Here is a 21,366-nt window from a genome sequence, read left to right as displayed (position 1 = left end):
GCCATCTTCTTATGGCAGAATAGATCGGTGTGATGAGTATGCATGGTAAAGATATAGGACCTGAGTAAGAATCAAGTTTGCAAGACGTCTACTTCCAGTAAAGCTTTCTTGCTACCTTACAGAGAAAAGAAAAACCAAGAGAAAAGACAGACTGTATGTGATGGAAGGTGTATGCCCCAGATGTGACATTTGGTAGTTTGACCATTTTTACTGCAACAGCAAAATCTATTCTCAGCTGGCTCGGTAGAGGAAGTAAAGCAAGTACTTTGTATGCCTCCATTAGGACATATTTATGTTTTATTTGACTGGATGACATAAAACACTGGTTCTCATCTCTTGCTGTAGGTGTGAAAGCTGGCTGTGTTCATGCTTCACTAGGCCTGCGGGAGTCAACACGTCAGTGAGGATCTCTGTTGTTTGGCAGCCATGGCCATAGAAATCACCAAAACAGTCAGAGCAGTGTAGTGCTTCTTGGTATTTTCCCTGCCTGCAGTTGAGCTGCGGAGCACACTCTCCCATTCTGCTTCTCCGACATTTTTCACAGAGAGAAACTCTTTTCAAATCTTTTAAATGATTGCATATGTAGTCTTCAATGTTTTTAAATCATTTATGATCACCTTGCTTGACGTTTATATGATGGAGGACTTTTAATTTTATCCTCCAGTTCCTAAAGTCAAGCACAACAGCTTCTGGTTGAACAGTGTTTCTTATGAAAAGTTTTGCCAGTCTAGATGTAAAGGCACCAAGTCACGGTGATTGCACAGTGTGCCTTGGTAATGAGTCCCTTGACTGCTTGCTCTCAGTTTTAGATGTCTGCTAGCATGTTTTCCTCAGTTCAGTTTCCAGCTGCTCACTTTACCACTCCCTTGTCTCAGTTGTTAAGGAACCACCTACACTTTATCCTGCTTCCTTGGCAAGGCACTGGACACTTCCCTTTGGTGAGCTGAGTAGAGATCCTGACTGAGCTCTTAATCGATGATAACCAATGGGACCTATTCCCATTGCAACTTGACAGATCAGGGGGTGTACCTGCAAACTGGAATTACATGTAAGGCCCCATGGCCTTGTGTAGGCCTGTGCTCTTAGGGCTGGCCCCTGTGAGGTGCTTACCTCACAGCACCTGGTGGAGGACATTCAGCATCTCTCAGGCAAACTGGGCAACTTGGATGATTAACTTGTGTAAATGGAGTTTACTGACTCCTGGACTTTCCTGTCCCTGCCAAGCAAAGGGCTGTTGCGTTGAAACAACCGCACTAGGGGTTGCCTCTTGGCCAGCCAGCAGCCTCTTTGAAGGTAATCAGGGAATCCTGGGCATGTTGCAGATGATTTGTTGGGACTGTTTTAATGGAGTTATATGAGGGAAATGGAAGGAGGGAAAGAGGACAGTCTGTACTTAGAAATTATTCATGTTATTTATTTATTTCTGGTTGGTTTGTTTGTTTGTTTGTTTCTTTAAGCAACCCCTCACTGTTTTATTTGCAGAGAAACATGATGTGCTTATCAACAGTAGGAACACAGAACTGTTTGTTGAACTGTGGCATTTTTAGCTTCTGCTCCCTTGAGCTGCTACTGAGACATTGAGAAATACTTGTTATGTGGCCTTAGAGTTGTGTAAATCATTTTAGTCAACAAACTTGGCTGCTCTTTCAAGTTAATGTGCCCTTAAAATGTAACAACATTAGACTATTTGGTTTTGCAATGTTAATGTAAGTACTTTTGCTTATAACAAGAAGCATCTATAAAAAGGGCTCTGCAAAGCAACAGTCAGTCCAGGGTGTGCAATAGTGCTCCCTCCACAGTGCCAGCCCTTTCCACAGAGTGAGCTAAATCACCAGCCTGCTGAAGTCCATGGAAGTGTTTCCAATCACTTCAACCTAATCAAGATTTGGCACAGTAAGAAAACAAGCTCTGGGTGTCAACATACTCTACCCCTCCCAGATGTACAGACATGTATTTTGGCCCTCTGACAGTGTACGTTTTTTAGTTAGGCACCGGTTTAGTAATGTAAATCCCAAAGGATTTCTTGAGTCCGTCAACAGAAAATGAAGATGCAAACCCTAAAGCTCTCCTGTTAGGTCAGAATCTCTTTTTCCCATCAATGACAGTTGCCTGTGCCATGGGACTATATCAGCAGCTTTCCTGCTGTACAGATTATATCCTGTATTTTGCAGCTTAAACTTCAGTCTTTTTTCATATTAAAGCCCTGCTGGGAGTATTCGGTTGTACGAAGTCTTTAAAGCCAGTGGCAAGGATTCTTATTGACCTCAGTGGAGTTTGGATCAAGGCCATGTAATTAAGCCACAGAAAAGGCTCTTTTGCAGTAGTATCTTTTTCTGGTTTAACAGTGTTACCTGGATAGGGTCATATAATCTCCGTTCTATACAGCTAATAAAAATGGCACCAAAAGCTACTGAATAGCCAGCAAATTGCTGAAAGGTTGTTGCTGCTATTGGTTGAATTATTTGTTGCCACTTAAACCTATTTTTTCTTTTTTTTTTTGTTGGCAAAACAACCTATAACTTTCCCTTTTAGTTGGGTGACTGATTTTTTGCCAGCTGATATGCTGTCTACACAGACTATATTCATATACCTCTGAAAGAAATGTCTTTGGGTGAGCTGGAAGAGGAGTGCGTCCTGTTCCCTATCCATCGTCTGCCTCCATTTTGCATGTTAGACTTTTCCAATGACAATGGTGAAGGTGCTGGTAAGCGCAGCCTTAGTGGTGTGACAGCCTGTTTTGATGTGCTCATGCACAGGGAGTTTCTCCTGCTCTGGAGGCCTTGACTATGCTGGAGGGGAGAGCTGCTGCTTGGATGAGAAAGGGTCTGATCTCGATTGTGGTTTCAGACCTTCCCTGAAGATGTGGTGTGAAAGCTCCTGACCCTGATGTAAAAGAGCATGCAGCCTCCTTTGTTGTAGCTGTCGGCTACCAGTCATGTGTCTGGCCGCAGCCCACTCCTCTGAAGTGTGTTTCATCTGTCATAATAACAACCAGCTTCTGATCTGGGAACTGAAACTCTTCAAAGGAGCCCCAGCTCCTCTCTGAAAGACACTCGGTATGATTCCCTCCTCCTGTGATGCTCATCCCAGGTATTTCAGAGCTCCCAGACACCTAAGCAGAGGCAGACTGAGGAAAAAACCCTCAGGGACCCCAGCCCCTACAGCTGGTAGCAAAGGGATGCAGGTAGGTAAGGAGAGGGGAAAGGACCTGGGGGACTGAAGGACTGTGATGTCCTCTCCTTTCCTGGGGAGGTGGGAAAACCAATGTTTTGGTTAAGTACAAGCAACCTGCCTGTAGACTCATTGCAATATGCTAAATAGCATGTGCAATGTTGCAGATAATGATTCTTTTGATTACACCACGGTGTAAGGGGCAGCAGTTTTTGCCCTACCTTGTCTGCCTTGCTGGAGAGCAGGGAGGCAGCTGCCTGCAGACCTGAGCAGCATCTCTAGGAGCACGAGGGAGGGACTGGTCTCCTCCCTTCCCTGTTCCCACACCTTGTGCAGAAGCTCTGCTTATGGCTGTCTGCTGAGTCAGCCATAACAAGATGCAGAGAGGCTTTTGGAGAGGCTTTGACTTTGCATCACCAGCCTCCAAGAGCAGCCGGGCCTTCTTCCTTTGGAGCTGCCTCTGAAGGAGGAGGAGGAGAACAAGAATGAGGAGAAGGTGAAGGAGGAGGTCTCAGGACGCCGGTGGCCACAGCAGAGAAACAAAAGCAAAAACAAAGCAGGGAAATCTGTTTCCCATGGAAAATTATCAAAACAAAAGGTTGCCAAGCCTGTCCCTGCTGCATCCGCAGTGACTGTAAAGATGACGATAAGGTAGCTACTTTCATAGCAGGGTGGTGGGGGAGAAAGGCCAGAAGCTTGGGAGGACATCTGAGGAAGGCATTCAAATAAACAGCAGGTAGGGGAAAGGGGCGAGCACCATCTCCAGTAATGGAGGCTCCAGAGACAAGAAAGAGAGAGGAAATTCAGAGAGGAGGTAACAGGAGTGACTGAGGGTAGAAATGCCCAAACCACAGACCAATGGAGGTGGATGTGAGGAAGAAGTGAACAACCCTTGTGAAGGCATCAGCAAGAGGTGGATTAGCAATGAGCTGAATGCGACGGGATGATTCAGTAGTGATGCCTCCATTACAAGAGCAGCTGAGGGGGAGTCTTCAGATGCTAGTGCAGGGAGGAAGAGGCCAGGCATAGGTGCAAGAAAGGAGGAGGAGACAATAAATGCAATATAATCTTCCAATGAAAAAAAGATCTCCCTACCCAAAGCTTTAAGCAAATAAATTCAGAGCTATTCATGGTACTGACATCAATTCTTTGCTCCTGAAACAATAATGGGAATAAGGGGAGAAAGTGGGAGGAAAAGGAGGAAATGAAGGAAATTAATTTTTGGCAATAAAATTTATCAGGAGCACTTAGGTACTTCTGGAAATGTTATTCAAATTTCCCAAGTAGCGGAGGCCGTGGCTCAGTGAGATAGTAAATCAACTTTCAGGGCTCTTAGTGCTGACCCAAATCCATTGCAACCATTGCACAAAACAGTGAGCTGATGTTTTGAATACCTTTTCTGCTTCTTATTCACCAGACAATGTGGGTTTTGATGGGTTAACATTATTAAGGCAGCTATCACGCTAGATCAGGTGCTACACGTCCTCCTGAAGACGGCACGAGGCCAGGGTGATGGAGTAAAGCTGCGCAGACGTTGGGCCATGTGTTGTGGCTAATTCAACAGAGAGGCAACTGTGTGAACCTGACTGCTCAGGCTCAGCTTTGTCCTGCCAGGCAAACTGCTAGTGCAGAGAGCTGACGCTGATGGTGGTGGAGGCACAGCCTTCAGGGCTGAAAGCCTGCTGGTGGGTGATGCTAGTGACTCTTGAAGGCCAGATGTGCAAGGAGCTCCAGGTGGCGGGGGGAGCAATGGGGCTTTGGGAAGCCCCTTGGTCCCCAACTTCTATTGAAATAAGGGTGTTGGGAGATTGGGATCTTATGAAAACCCCGCTGGATGCCTTTACAAATGTGCTTCCATGTGCCTAATTCTCACCAGAAAGCACCTGAATTGTGAAGTTTGTCTATCACTTAACACAGTCTCAAATGTCACCTTACGCTGTGGCCATGCTCCCTGGGGCTGGGCTGACCTGCTGGTCTTCACCTCCTGGGGCTGCCTTTGGCTGGCAGTTTGGAAGATGACATCAGGAAAACTCAGGACGTGCCTAGTTCACAAGGGCTCCAAATGTCCCTTCTCCTTCGAGGGTTTCCCTTGTTGCAGGGATGAGGAACTCGAGGAAGCCGCAGCGGCCACGCTGCCCGAACACCACCCCTCTCTGGCCCGGGGCCAGGGCTGTGGTGTACAGGAAGGGCCTCATTGACAGAGACTGAAATCAGATGTGACCCTTCAGTCTGGGAGAAGCACTGTGGAGCCTGATGGTAGCTCTCAGGGGTAAAGAAGCTTTAATACCTAGGAGAACTTGGAGTTGGGCAGCTTGAAGGTTTCCTTTGGCAATCCATAGTTCTTGGAAACTGGCAGTATATATTTTGGGGTGCTCTGCAGAGCAATGATATGATGAAAGGAACCTTAGGGTAGGAACTTGGTTGCTGTGAGAAGCTCCAAGGATGGTGTGGCGTAGAGAGAAAGTACCTCCTTTTGAAGAATTCTCTATCATGATGCTGAAGCATTTTACATTTCAACAAGCTGAGGACCTCGAAAAAAGAGTTTCAAGGCAGGACAAGAAAGCTCCCCGGGGTGAGCTCAGGTCCATGAGAGACATTACTAGTGCTGTGTCAACATGACAGCGATGCAAGGTTGGGTGAGGTTAGCTCTAATGGCACACAGCTAACAGGGTGCCTGGGGAGCAGATGTGAAAGGGGTCCTGCAAGTTGCTAATGCCTTCATGTGGGCCAGCGACTAATAGTCAGACACTGATTCACAGAACTTGCCTTCCCTGAGAGGTCCTTTAAATATACGTATTTTTTTTTAAACAGTGAGGAAATGAATGGCCATGATGAGGATTAAGTGCTCCTCACATCTGATCTCAGGCATGCTGGCTTTGCCCCAGCCTGAGCTGCCTGCTGCCAAGGCACTCCTCTCCAGCTTTCTCCATGTTTTCTCCATGTCCTTTTGTCCGCTTTCTTTTCCTCCCTCTTCTCCCCGTGTTGGGGCCATCCCAAATTGAGTTCCTGCTCTGGCATGGAGTGGGGAACAAGTGTTGAAATCCTTCTTTTTTTCTTTTTTTTTTTTTTTTTCTGTGAAATGCAGTTCTTGCTCACTGGTCATCTTATTCTCAGTATATCCCCTGTTGGACCCCTTGCCCCTTTCCCTGATCCCAGCTCTGCACAGCTGCACAAAGATGTTGGTCACATTGCAAGAGCAGCCTGCTCCAGGGCCCTGGTCTGGCCCTGAAGGCATCTCACTGGTGACAGTCCCATGCTCAGGAGATCTCTGCTTGCCACAACTCAATCTGGCTGGTATGGAGGTCAGCTAGAGCCCACTTGCACCCACCACTGGGGGCTGTAACCAGCTCATGCCCTGTGCTACACACATGCACACCATAAATCTTCACAGGGCTTCTGGTAAAACCCTTCAGTTGAAGAAATGCTGTTATTCACTTTCTGGGGGGCTATTCCAGTTCAGACTTTAAATACTGAAACAGATATCTCAAGAAATTTGAGCAGGATCCTTTAAGCAAGATCTCTCAGCTTCCTTCTCATCCCCGATTGCTCTGTCCTTCAGAGCCCGGCCATTTCTGAAAAGGACACATCCTTCAGGGCAACACTTTATGCGTTTCTTGATGTCTTTTGTTTGTCCCCTAATGTAAACTCTCTCTGTGACAGGCTTTTAGTATGACTCTTTCTGTGATAAGCTATTTAGCTTTTTTTTCCGTAGGGTTTTGTCTGTAACAAAAATGATTTACCATTGGTAAGCCTTTCCTTGCCTGGTTTTTATCCCAAATTTCCTGGCTCTTGTTGTCTTCATATTTCATTTCTCCTAGGCTGCCGTCTTTATGTGTGTTTGCTGCTGCATCAGTCTCCTCAGTCAAGCTGATGTTCTGAAGGTTTTCTGGGGAAGAGAGATTATTTTCCAGACCAGGTTAGGTAGGTCAGGAAAACCCACTGAGTAAGCTGAATTTAGACTAGCAGAAAAACAGTTTATTATACTCAGGGAGTACATTAAGATAAATCTTTCAAAACACCCCCTTCCAAATATAAGCGTAGTCTGCTTTAGGAGATGCTGTTGACATAAATCAGCCAGTTTAGCTGCTAGTAAAGGCTCTGTAGTGTAGACAAGTGCTCCTGAGTGAAGCTGACTGAAGTGCCGGTGGTTTGACTCAATTGCCATACGTCAGTTAGGTAAGGTCACCACTTTATTCATGCAGCGTTTCTGCAGATTCATGTAGACCCCTGAGGGAGTGACGCTCTGCAGTGAAGCTTTTTGCATTTGTTATTTTCACGTCCTGGGTGTCTTCTGGCAGTCGTCATATGCATCACTGCTCAATTCCAGCCTCTCGTTTTCTCAAGTCTCCTTTACAAGCAGGGTGGTATCTGGCTTGCAGAGCTTGGTGTTGTCTGGGCTTGAGTGAAGTGAATCATCCTCACAGAGTAATCTCCTTTCTCCAGTGATGCTGAACTGCAGCAAGCTGCTCCTATTCTGCAGAGCACATAAGCCAATTTTTGGCTCCATTTCTATTCAGCGGAACATTTAACCATGGGTTTAATATTAAATTCATGCTCAAATCCCATGGCTTATTATTGGATTTAGGTGAATGTCCATGATACATCACTGAATGAAAAGGGGATTAATTACAAGGAGCGGGGAGCTTTGCCGAGCTGGGTTCATACAGAAGACTGGTGCAATCCTGCCCCAAGGCTTGCCCTCTCCACCAATTGTGTATCTAACAGTTTATTCCCAGGGCACAGTGTTGATATTTTAGTCTTGCTTATCAAGGGACATTTTTGTAGGGTTGGATTTGCCAGGGGAAATGGCCTGTGAGGTTGCTCAAGACCTTGGTGAACATCTCAGCTTTGTTGCATGGGAAGGGTGATGGCAGATGGGTGCAGCCACATGGGATGCAGAGGGCACCCCTTTACTCACCTGGTTTTTCTTATCTCTGGCTTCAGACAGTGGAGATGGAGGAGGCATGCAAAGCACAGTGGGCTGATCTGACTGCTTTTCTGTAGCAGATTTCACACAAGCTCAAAAGGGTAGAAACTGAAATATTCAGTTGCTGCAGTGCTTTTAGAAGGGAGGAGGTGACAGCTCCATTTGTATACCGTGCAAGAGGAGTTCCGGCAGGGCACCACATGCCTGCTGGTCTCCGTGAAGGGATTCTTGCTTTCCTCCCTCCCTGTTTACTTCTTGTAGAAAATGATAAACTGAATTATGTTTTTAGAAGCATACTGTCTTCACAAAGTCCTATGATTTAGACAGATCTCTTCCTCTAAGGCAGGAGGTCACGTTATATTCATGAAATGTTTTGCACAACCCTGTCTTGTCCTTAACTGCTTGCCATAAAACATGCTAATCCCTTACAGACCTGCATTTCTGTCCCAGCTGCGGCTAAGATGAACACAGCCCAGTGCCATGATAAAACAGGGTTGTACCTGTCCCTAAAGCTAGACCTCAGAAGAAGTGTAAAAATGTCTAATGAGCCGAGCAGGGTGCAGTACGAGAGACGGGGCTTATAACAGCTTGCCCACACAGGTGGAAATCCAGGAGGAACTGTTATGGAGGTCATGCTGTTGGGATTTGATCAGTTAAAATTGGATGCAATTCTTCTGCAAGCACTCTGGAACCCTGAGCAAAAGCTGGGCAATGCAGAAAGACTGATGCTGTCAGTCCCTCAGTGCTGACGAAGAGCCCGACTCTTTGGGCAGTAGACCAAGCTCCCGGTCTTTGCACCTCACTCTTCCCAGCCTTTACAATGGGAATAATAATAGTTTCTAGCCTCCCAGCAGTGTGGCATTAGCTGTGTTTAAACAGAAAGTCTGAGCACACTTGGTGAAACTCCGTTTAATTGCTTATGGACTTAAACTTAGCAATTGGTTTTTCGAGTGTTCCCATTGTAGCCATTAGCCTGAGAAATCCACACCCCCTGACATGCAGTGGCAGTAAGGGACTGATCTGTGACTTCCAAGGGTGCAAATCAGAATCCTTCCTGAGCGGAGGTGTGCCATTGCCGGGCTGTGGTAAGTGAGAGGACGTTCACTGCAGACTGTTGTGATTTGTAGAGAAAAAACATAGAGCTTAGTCATCAGAAACAGGGGTTAGTCATCAAAAACAATCTACCTTCCTCTTAAAATAAAAAGGCTTAAAAGTTTGGTAAGGTTTACAGGGCACTAAAAAAACCACCACTATTACAATTGCCGGCATTAATTCTCATCAGGTAGCCTTCCTTCCCCATTTGATGCAGAGACTTACAGCTTCATGTCTGTTGCCAAATGCTTTAGCCCTGGTGCCCGTAAAAGGTTTCTGCTGTAACTGTCTTGTTATCAGACCATCAATGTCCTGACACTTCCTAGTGATTAATCCTGTGTTGAAATAAAATTAAGTTTCCATAGATTTGGCAGAATGACCCCAGGACTTCCTATTTGGGGAATACAAAGAATAAAGCATCTGCAGCCTACAGGAAGCCAGAGTCTCTGATTTCCTGCAGAGGCAGAACAAGAACAAACAGGGAACACATATTTCACAGCGGCAGTCGAAAGCGCACGTAAGAGCTCTGGCGGCCCCCATGGTGAAAACAATTAGAAGGGGGAACATCCCGGGTCCCAAAATTATTTGTGGGTGTTTTGTTACATACACAATATGCCATTAGAAAATAGATGTAACTGAAGTTAATGTTTTTTCCAGGTGACTGTTAAACTTTCCCTTGGCATATGTATTCTGATTTACATCAGCAGGACTGTACTTGTGAAGCAAGTGAGTTTTACATTGCTGTTTGCTATGCTGGGCTCTCTAAATCCGTTTGTGCATGGGAAACACAGTGACATTTTCTTTGATGGCTTTGTTTAAATGAGCCAGGCCAGATGCGGGCTGATGTAAACTCCAGTGAAAGGAGCAGGGGGAGGTGATAAGGCAGCAAATCCTAACTGCAGCCTAGCTCTGACTTGCAATGAAAGGCACATGGGGAAGTGGAGACTCCAGCCTGCCTTCTGGGGCTGTGCAGCACAGTGTCCCTAAGAGAGAGCCGTTGCTTCCTCTACAATGCAATTTAGCAGCTCTGCACCCACAAAAGGAAATGCTTCCAAGTGCTTCCAAACTGCTGGTTGCACCTTGCACTAATGGGCATCATCAGCTTAAAATTAGACCTCTGTCTGAATAATGCTTCTACCTGAACATATATACTTGCATGTGTCCATGTGTACATATGGATGTGCATGTGTGTATGTATAGACAGAGAAAAACCTGTTGTGTTTACCTGCCACATTGTTGGGATTATCTTGGTTGCTGTAATGTATTTACTTAGCTTTGTCAGATGGCTCTCACTCCTTGGCCACAGACACTTTTAACAGTGTCAGTGGTTCTGTTGCTGCTGGTTCCTGTCAAAAGAAATCATCTTATTTCTGTCCTGCAGAGGTACCATATTACTACAACCACTGTGTCTAAGAATATTTTGTTTCCTACAGTTATATATCAGGCCTCTTTCAATGCTTCCTAACCCAAACTGGAGTGAAAGAGGGGAGACCTAGATGCTGCAGGATGTTAGGCTTGGTATGCTTCTATGGGGAAGGGTCTGACCAGTGGCTGGTTAAGACAGCTGTCCTTCAGCAGGTAGAAATGGGGCTAGTGTGATTCCCTGGAAAGTTGCTTGTCTTGGCATTTTTAATAAACGGCTGTCTAGAAACAAAATGCAAACTGTTGTTCTCATTTAAGCCATGACTCCACATGGGGAACTGGTTTTGAAGCTCTGGACTTGAGAGAAGACTCAAAGCATCCAACTATGATACGTTTTGGAAAGGGCATCTTTAACTTTTTCTTTGAGATGTTAGCGTCAGAGTGGATATTTCTGCAGCCCTGAAAGTATCAAATTCATGAGGAACACAGGATGTGGCTCCCACGTCCTTACTGTGGTGACACTGAGGAGATCATTATATCAAACAAGTCCCAAGAGCACTGTGGAGAACTGTGAGTGAACTAAGGACAAGTTTATACCACAAAATGCTGCTTGCCACTGAAATGCCAGAGGCAGTGAGAATCAAAGCTGGTCTTCCCACATGGCACAAGGAGCATTTACTGGATGCAGTCTAGACACATTGACTTGGCCACTGCCTGGAGTTAATAAGCCCGTTTTCTTAATTCATGCTCCTGTCATATGGACTTTGTTTCCTCTGCAGTTTAGTAAAGGCCTCAAGGAGTACCTGTTTGTGCTGAAATCTGCAAGGATTTGGGGATACAGCAGGGAACAAGGGCATTCACAGGGAGAGACAGATCCACAAGACTCTCACGCTGCAATTCTGCATCTGCAGGGAGTTGGGCTGTGCTACCTTTTTACTTTGTTCTTTCTCTGAATTTTACAAGGCACCACGTGTCCCTGTCTCTGCCAGTGGGCTGGTTAAGTCTTCCCTAGTTATTCTAGAATGAGTAACGTACAGACGAATCTACACAGTGCTGCCAGCTTTTGTGATTTTGTAAGTCTTGCAATGTTTGCTTTTTGTTCTCTCGGCTTTTGCTCCCAGATTAATGCGGTGGAATTCCTCTTCCCATTAGCAAACAGGAGGAGGGGAAGAAAAAAGCACTCCAGGTGTCCAGTCTACCTGGCAGGAAAGGAAAGCCAGGACCTGTGACAGAGGATCCCCCCTGCCTGTTAGAACTGGGCTTAGATACATCACCCCCACAAAAGCCACAGCTCTATCACTGCACTGTGGATATTGTTGTAAATAACCCCTGCTCAGTAAATCAGACTATTAAATGACTGCTCTTTCCTCTCACTGCCACCCCCCCCCGTCCATGCATTATCTCATCGTTCTTTTCTCTTAGAACAATTGCGCTTTCCTGCCGAGACCTGCTGGTGGTTTTCCACTCTTCCAGGGGAAAGCCTTCAGGGAGAGTGCTTACTTCCCCACACAGAGATGCCCGCAGCCAGGTGCAGCAAGGCCCAGGCTGAGCCTCAACAGCCAGGAGAGGAGACCAGCCAAGGCAGACCTCTTAAAATAGGCAGCTGACTTCATCGGCAGCTCTGGCCTGAAGAGAACCCAGTGGAGAGGCCAGAGATGACCTGCAGCATCTTTCCTCAGCAAACATGGGGTGCTGCCCAGGTGGTGGACAGGGTCCCCCAGGGTGTGTGGGTGCCACAGATGGGAGCTGCTGCTGCATGCCCCATCCTGCACAGGAGCTGCACACCTCTGCTGTTTTTAGTAGTGGACACCCCTCGCCCATCAGTCAGGGCTAAGCCTCTCAGCCACCTCTTCCAACACAGATTTCCTGTATTATACTCTCAAATCTCACGTCCTGTATGAGAGGCACATGAGACAGAGCTTTTCTTGCATGCTTTTGCCATCTGGCCATGGCTTGCAGCAGAGGCTTTCTCTGCATGTGTGACTTAGCAGTCCAGATGTCCCTCATTTGCAAACCCTTTGGGCAGCTCCGTGACCGAGCACACCACCCTGGCTTACCCAGAGTGTGGTGCATTTTCTTCCAGAGCTCCCAGGCTAATCCTTATTGCAGCAAAGCTTCAGTTTTGGTCAAAGGGAGCATTAACCCTTATTGGGGCACCTTGATATGAAGGCCTTGATCTAAAGACCTAAAGAAAGATCTGTCTTTATGGAAAAGATTTCTATATACAAACTCAGATTATCTTGTTCAGCAAGTGTGTACTTTTATTCTTCTACTTCCTGTTAAAATCCACCATCGTGAGTGAATCGGTGAACCATAGACATGATGCATATCTGGGGATGGAGAGGTCATTCTGCTGCTGCCTTTGTTGGTCAAATCCTGTTCCTTCCATGAGCATGTCAAATATAAGCATGCCCTTCCCTTTCTCTCTTGCTGTGACACCAAGCTCTCCTGGCTGTGGCTCTCAGGCTTCACATGATGAGAAGCAGTAGTTACCTGTGGCACCACTGGGACTACCACTGTTTGTTTTGTAAGCTGTAGTGTAGTAAAGCACCTCAAGATGCTGTTTCCATGTGAGTGACTAGAAGTAACTGTAAAGTTGACAAAAATGCAGGCATCTGAGCTCTACTGCTTCGCTTCTACACAGAAATAACCCCATGGAAGTCAACGTCGCTGATATTTAACGTGGACCACGTGTGGGAAATGCTGCAGCTTTTTTTCAGTGGTGTAGCTCTCCTGATGTAATCATTGCCTAAGGATTTAATAAAAATCAGTGTTACGTTACAAAGGTGTCAGTGAACAGAGAATCTGCCTGATATGTCAGAAGTGATAATGTTTTCCTGATACAGCACATAAATTGCCAAGTAAGTGTTCTCTTCATTTACATCACTTTTACCCCAACGTAGCTCCATTAATTTGACAATTACAGGAGGGGTGTGGATCTCCTGGGAGGAAGCTCACCTTTACAGTTCTTGAAATTGATGACATGCTGCTTTCCAGCAGCTTAGCTGTGATTGTTCAGCAAAAATTAGCTCTACACAGAGCTGACGAAACTGCATGCATCAGGGTCACTAACAGGCAATGAGCAACCAAGTCTTGTTCGCATTGTTTCAGAGACTGTTTAGAGTCGGAAACCCATAAATGAATAGGGACTGCCGTGACAAGAAACTTTGGGATATCTCTGGTCCATCCCTTGCTCAGAGGCAGAGAGGAGATCAGCTCAGAGGAAGATTTGCCCCTGACCGCTTATCCTACCCCCCTTGCAACACCATGCAAGGGACATTTTTGCCTTGCCTTTTGCCAGTGTGGTAATATGTCCTGTATTCATTTTCATGTCCCTTGGGTCTGAAAAGAAGTTGGGATTTTCTGCATACAGTTAGAAATGCAGAGATCACTTTAAAGCTTTTGTGCTAGAAAAAGTGCGTTCTAGGAGCAAAATACATTGCTGGATCTTGTGTGAGGTTGCATGTAGTTTATACAATGCCTGATGCAAACTGAAAAACTTTGAAGTTTGAATAGGGAAACTTCTGGTCTGCACTGTAGGTTTGGCTGATAGAAAGCCCTTCTGTACTTCAAAGCTTTTCTAAGATGTCAAACATTTTGAGTTAATTAGGGTTAGGAGCTGTTTCTCTGTTTGAATTTGTGACAGCAGAGAGTTAAATAAAGCTTTGCTTACAAAGTCTCTCACTTTGAAATACACACAAATCTGTTCAGTGTTAATTCCCAAGTTTGTTTTAAGGTTTTCGGGTAAACATTTTCTCTCCTCTCAATCTCTGTGAAGGAGCTCTTCCAGGTCTTTATTTGCCTTCCTTTCACAGCAGAGTTTGTCTAGGCTTGGTGAGGATTGTGCTACCTTTACCATCCAGTCTGCAGGAAGACAGTTAAAACAGTTTCTACGTGTGCACCAGCTCTTCAGAATGATTGCTAAGATAGGGCTGGAGATGCAAATATAATAGCAGTACTGATATGACAAGTTAAAGGTTTACAGATGTCTTCTCACAGAGCAACAGAGCATTCAGAGAGAGGATTAAGGGAGGTTCTCTGTTTTCAAGTTGAAAAAAGCATCCAGCACTGTCACCTAACCTAGACGATGGTATCTTGGTTAGGTTTATTCTCAACATTTTCACTAGCCCTGTAAGAATTTTACAGAAAAGATTGGCAGTCCTTCTTTATTATTAGGGGAAGACACTAAAACACAAAAAAGAAAATGTATCCTGGGGCGATGTGAGCAAGCCTACTTCTCTATGCCATCTAAAGGGTTAATCAGAATATCTTGGGCCTCTAAGACAGATATGATACTCTTTGTCTTCCCAACCCCTGCCATTTCAGGCTCTAGAAAGGCAAGTCTCAGCCACACCTTATGAGATGAGACTGAAGGAAACCACTCGGCCAGTTCCAGTTGGTGTCCCTCACTCCACCAGGAATATGTGGGACTGCAGCCCAGCACCTTTTGGTAAGCCTCTTTTGAGGTAGTCTCCAGATGCTCTGGCAGCTTCATCTCTCTCCCTGACCATGTGCCAGCACAAGGCCTTTTGCACAAGCAGCTGCTACACATCTGTGCCTAAAGAAGGAGCTCCTCCATCCCCTCGCCCTGCTGCGATTGCCACAGTACAGGTTTTCCACCAGGCAGGCCACGTGTCCTGCTGGTAGAGGCTGCAGTCCAAGGCTTCCTGGTGACTGAGAGCCTGGCCTCACACTGCAGCCCCCAGACCTTGCCAAGCCATGTCCCCAGTGCCTCTAATGGCTTACCTACCGGTTGCAACTGCTTAGGAGGTACAAGCGAATTTGTATGTCTCCTACAAGATATCTTGCCCCAAGGCGCTCCCTTGGATGGGTTGGAGCCCCTGTCTGCAACCTAGCATCTCTGTCTGACTGAAGGCATCCGTCCTGCCCCACCACAAGAGAGGCTGTTCCCTGTTGTGTTTTTATCAGACATGTGAGAGGTGCTGTAGGTGAACAGAAGATGAGGCAGGACTGGGGACCCCACCAGTCATGAGTCACGCCGGGGATAGTCAAATTGGTTGAGCTCCCCTCACTTACCTGTTCTGTGTGTGGGGCGTGTTCAGCTCTTCACAAAGCATTTGTCTCAGGTAAGGCAGGGAAATAAACTATGGGCACCCTGCCTTAGCCTTTTCATAAAGGATGAATAGCTAAAATTGCTTTCAAAGAAGCAACTGATTTTGGCAAAAATTCACTGGAAGCCTGGTCCAGAAATGAGAATTCACTTTCAAAGGTGTTGCAGAATGAAGGGGTTGTCTGCAAATTAGACCATTTATAGTTGTAATATGCACTACCCGTTCTTAAGAGACTTTAATGGCATTTCAAGCTTAGGATTTTGTTAAGACATAGAACATGCCTCCTCTGTTTGCCTTTTTATTTTAGTAACCACTGAATGAGATATTAAGGTCATGTCTAAACTGGAAAAAAATGCAGCAAAATGTTTTGTATCAGAAAACCAAAGCAGGCAGCTTCATGCAGTCACTACTATATGACATTAGAGTCTTTTATTGATTTCACTTACACCTCTTGGGAATAGCTCACATTTAAAGTTAAATCTAAAAGGTCATTTTTATACTGGAATAGGAGTATTTACATAGGGAAGAGATTATGGTGTAACAGCACCGTATATGCTATAGGTAACTGCTAACACTTTGCTAAGTATACAAGGTCTTTGAGATTGCCTGAGGGAGTAATTCCAGATCTAAATCTTGGCCCAAAGACAGGCTTGAGGCTTATTCATACACATCAGGGTTCAGGCCCTCAGTTGGGGTAAGCTGATGTCACTCTGTTGATTTCTGAAAAGTTAAACCAATTTACAGCAGATGAGAATCTGCTCCAGATTTCCCAGCTGCCCTGTCAAAAATCTTCTCAGAGCATTGACTGAGGAAAGAAAAAAGGTCTCAGCCTGATATCAAAGAACATAATAGACCTTTAATTTAATTGACCTAATTTTATTGGCAACTATTGTATGATGAAATGAAAACAGATGATCTGGATAAACAAGAAAAGGCTAGATGGGAGTAACCCATTAGCAAATATCAGGGCATCATCCTATTGTCCTCATTTAATAAAGGGACGGGTCAGCAAGTATAATCATAAACATTTTTACATTTTAGTGAAGATTTATTTGACATCATTACTGGTGGAGAGATGGATTCTTGGAAAAGCAAATGTTGAAATAGTCTAGCAGATGAGAAGCTAGGTCCTTTATTTGGCATAAGATGGCACAGCTCTACAGATTGACCTGTTTAATTTCACTTTTTATAGCAGCTGAGCTATTACTTCGGACTGCTGTGGGATATTTGATTTTTTTTTAACTTTTCTTTGACAATTTTTGTTTACTTACAGCTTCTCTTGCCTGATTCTAATGTCCTAAGCAACCTCTGCATATATGTAACTTGAAATACATTATAGCTGAGAGAGAAAGACTTGGAGAGGGAGTTGAGTTTCCTCTCAGGGCTCCATCATGGATAAAGCTTCAGGTCCAATGTTTATGAACATTTAGCATCCAACTGCATCAATGCTTGGGACAGCAGAGGACACAGCTCAGCTTGCCAATCAGCACGGCCATCTCTTGGCCTGCTAGCAAGCATGGCAGCTGCCAGGATCTCCATAGGCATGTCATTGAACAGCATTGTTGGCGCCACCATCCCTTCCTCCACACCAGGTCTTCCACCTTCCTCCCAGCTCTGGGCATCGCCTCTGGGTGATGCCTCTGCCAATTCGCCATTGTGCTTGTTGTGCTTGCTGGCTCCTGAGAGCCAACAGGGCCTGTCTGAGCACGCTGTGACAGCTGGGCCATGAAGGTGGACGATGTGACTGGACATGGGTCTCTGTGGAATGGGCCAACAAAGCAGGTTACCTGCAGCCCCCCAGGCCCAGGAGAGCAGGGAAGGGGTGGACTGCTTTGGAAACCTGCCCACCACACTTGAGACCTTGTCTGAAGAAGCAGCTTCTCCCCATGCCTCCTCTATGCAGCGCGTACCAAATGGTCCTATCTTGCATGCTGTGCAACCAAGCTTTCAGCTGTCTGGTGCTTGCTAAAAGCCCATCCAAATAGGATTTAAGAGTAACACTAAAATCTCATCCAAGGACAAGTGTACCCTAAGGGAGAGGGAAAATATCATACAATGCTAAAGAGGGAAAATTCTGATCAGATGCAGGGAAACTAGACATAATTCTTCACTTAATTCTTTGCTCATATAACTCGCTAGTGGTGGGTGCCACTTGTGCAGGAGAAAAGTAGTTTTAATGAAAGGCTGTCCAGACCAACTTTGAAAGAAAGCTTTTCGAATAAATCTGCAAATAAATAATTAAAAAATGTATCTGAACTAAAAGCTTAGAGTTTTCTTCATTTTAGATGGACTTGGTTAGAACTAAATACTCCAGGAGTGCAGCTTTTTTTGTGTGTTCACGTGTGCTGGGGTTTGATTTGGCCCTGTAGGTGCAAGGCCTGCAGACTCAGCCTTCTTGCAAAGACGAGACTGGCCACACTGACCTGACGCTCCCCACTGGGGAACACCAGCCTCACTCTCTGCTGCTGGCAGCTGCCTGAGGGCTGCCCCGCTCCCCTCGCTTGTAGAGACACGGCCAATTCCTGTATGAGCACCTCGGGCACTCAGGAAATCTTTACCACCATACACCACCACCACCTGCACCAGTCGCTTCATTCCCACCCCAGGGGACACGCGTACTGCCGCAGACCTCGTCTGTGCATCCCTTCATCCGTGTTTCCAAGGGACGGCTTGGTCCTGCCTCAGAAACCCTGGGCTGGGCTTTGCCATGCTCCAGACCAGCTCCATCATTTCATGACAGTTTCTGTCCCCATGTGCCTACCCCAGCTCTTCACTGGAGATTTCTGGCTCTGTGGCAGAGGCAGTGGGAAGAGCTGCTTGTCCTCTGGCCAGGATCATGGATGCTACTGTTGCTTCAGTGGGGGTCCTTGTCCCTGTCAGAGCACCCCTATGGTGCGCCACAAGGAGTGCTTAGGCTGTGGTAGTTTCTGCTCTGATTTTCTTCTCTCCCCTCTCCCCAGCTCCGCTAAACTGCTCAAACCTGGCTCTGTGCTTTCAAGGCACCATCCCCAGCCAAGCCTGAAGGGCAAAAAGGCACAGCTGCCTGTGATAATGCCAAGTATTACCAACACGGCAGTCCAGTGACACTGTACAAGCTGGGTCGGACCACCATGGAGCTGATCACACAGCAGCAACCTACTTTTACAGTGCTCCTGCCCTTTCTCCCAGTATGCTCCCCCTGGGTTTAATGAACGGAGCCTTTGTGGGCTTCACAGTGTGCTTGCTTGCAGAAAGCTCACTTGAAAAATCAGCATTTATCCTCTGGTGCCATGACCAGGAGTGGGGAGAGAATGCCGGGAACTCTGCTTTTGGGGAGAGATGATGGAGTTTCCTCTTGTCCCGGAGCAGAGGCAAGTTACAGACATGTCCTCTCATCCTGGGGGTGCGAGACTCCTAAGGTCAGAGTTATGTGATGCTAGGGTGGCCCCTCTAATACCATGTTCCTGCAGGACAAAGTCCAAACCACTGCAGAATATGCGGGCTGCTGTGAGACTAGGTGTCAGAGCTAGCAGGTGCAGGCCAGTATTTCCCCATGGAATAGCTGCCTTTCTGATGGAAAGTTGAAAACTAACCATTTTCACCTGGAGATCTAAACACGTTCTCCAAAGAAAACCCCAAATCCAACCCCTTCCTACCCCATTTCAAATATTTTAGTTTTCAGGTCTGCTCTTTAAAAAAAAACCAAAACCAACAGGTGAAAAAAATTCAAGATTTCCCTGTGAAACCAATTCTTAGTGACATTTTTAGGTTCGGCCCATAACAGAACATCTTGCAGCTGACCTCCCTGTTTGAATCCCAGCAGTAGTTGGAGCTAGTGACGCAGGATCAGGCCTGCCTTGCCTGGCTCCCAGGGCTCTCACCGTCCAGCTACACACCACAAACTGTGCCCGGCGCTGGGTGGGCTCCACAGAGGAGGGCTGTTCCCTCCACTGCACCCTGTTATGGAGGAAAGGCAGCTCGTATCTTAACATGTTTTGCCTGGCAGGCATTTCAAAGGCTTCTCTGAATCAGGGCTGCAGGCACTGCCTACATTTCCTTTTTGCAGAAATTGGCAGGTTGAGCTATGCAAAATTCCCTAATCCTGTTTATCTGCTGCCTCCTTCCCAAGAGGGACAAGGCTCCTGTGGCCTCTTCAAGCTTTCCTCTGCATTACCAGAGTTATGTTTGCCTGTTTGAAGCCCAGACACAGGCAGTGTGGAGGAGGGCACCCTGGGGCCCTCGGCGTGCCAGAATTTGGGATTTCAGTGTGCAGTAAGGCAGGCAAGTGCAACGGCACTGTGCCCCTTTAGCCTCTCCTGGAATAATAAACTCCACAGCAAATTGCTTGCGTCCAGAGCAAGTGTCGGGCACGTAAAAATAATCCATCGCCCAGGGCTACAAGCAGCAAAATTATGACCTTAAGGGAGGAGTGGTGTGGTGGGTTGCACTCCCCCATGCCTTTTCCCTACCGCCCTGTGGTTCTGATGGGGCAGGAGGGTGGGTTGAGGATGCAGGAATGGGAGCCCAGGTTACCTGTCATCTGGGCCGAAATTTTGATCTCAGTTCCCCAAGCTGCTCGATGTGCAGATGCTGCTCTGTGCAGCTGAACTTTGTAGCCCCAAGGGGAAGGAGAAAATAAATCAGTTCTGTCCTTAACCTTTGCCCAGGGAAATTCACTTCTGCTCTTGCCAGGGAGGAGCGCTGGTCTGGTCCTCGGGGTTTCTGCTCGAAGCCAGGCATGCTGGCTGGGCTAGTACCAGGGTGCCCATGGAGGGTAGATACAAACTGAGGGGCTGACCAGGGGCCGAGGTGGGGTGATGGCGGTGGGTCAGGTGGCAAAGGTACAAAGTGAGGTGCTGCTGGGATGAAGAGGAAGAGCTCAGGCAAGGGCAGCATGAAGGAGGAGGAGAGAGGAAGGGTCTCACTTTTGGGGAATGGCGCAAGCCCTGTGTCACCAGGAGCGATGCTCACCTCCTCAGCTGGGATCGCAGATGACCAAACCTCCATGCGGCTGCTGTGGGCGAAGGTATGTGAAAGCCCTTCAGGCGCTCATGTCTTACCCCTCTCCCCTCCTGGCCTACAGGTGGTCTGTGCAGACATCCCTTACTCCACAAGGTCCACAGCCGGGGTCCTGGTGGTGAACTTTGAGGTCTGGATCCTGCTGATGAGTGGTGTGAGGGCTCGCACACTGCCACGGGGAGCTCCTGAAACAGGGCTGGTGGCACACACATCCACACGGTACTCAGCGAGCATTAGTGCTGAAATCTTGACTTTGCAACCTTAGTGCTGTTTTAGCAAAGGTTGTGTGTGGGTATTGACTGAGCTGGGATCCTGTCTGGATGTGATTCACCTTCCTTCCCCCTCAAGGGAGGTACATTTGGGAACCTATCACCAGGCTGGCAGCAGCTCTGTGAAACGCTGTCTGTCTTCTTGTGGGGCTAAGCAGGGAGGCCACCTCAAGTACATTTCTAAAATCAGCCTCTTTCTGTTATTTACGACATTATTTTGCGTAATGAGCGTTGCTCGTGAGCCTGTTCTCTAGGATGGCATACTGAAGGACCATATGTCATGGTTTGGACTGCCAACACATCAACATTGCAATCGTTTGCAGACTGTTTTATATTTCTTTGATTTGGGAATCTGTGTAATTAGCTCCCCAGAACAGCCGGGTAGAGGAAATGCAGTCTGTTATTTAGGCAGAATTAACGTCCTTGTTCTCTGTATTGTGATCCTTAGTTTCCTAGTTTTCCAACTCCACAGGCA

The 21,366-nt window shown here is 46.7% G+C and overlaps 1 long non-coding RNA gene across 1 annotated transcript in view; it reads left to right on the top strand.

The window, feature by feature from the left end:
• Positions 1-6,968: 6,968 nt before the first annotated feature.
• Positions 6,969-21,366, top strand: part of LOC135317053 (uncharacterized) — a 36,447-nt gene continuing 22,049 nt past the window's right edge. Inside the window, exon 1 of the long non-coding RNA XR_010376185.1 lies at positions 6,969-7,347. This is a non-coding gene — a long non-coding RNA (uncharacterized LOC135317053). The remainder of the gene's footprint in view (positions 7,348-21,366) is intronic.

This window comes from Phalacrocorax carbo, chromosome 1 (genome assembly GCF_963921805.1).
Source record: "Phalacrocorax carbo chromosome 1, bPhaCar2.1, whole genome shotgun sequence".
In the NCBI taxonomy this organism is placed as follows: domain Eukaryota; kingdom Metazoa; phylum Chordata; class Aves; order Suliformes; family Phalacrocoracidae; genus Phalacrocorax; species Phalacrocorax carbo.
The sequence above is the reverse complement of the archived record's forward strand: the minus strand, read 5'-3'. Positions and strand labels throughout refer to the sequence as shown.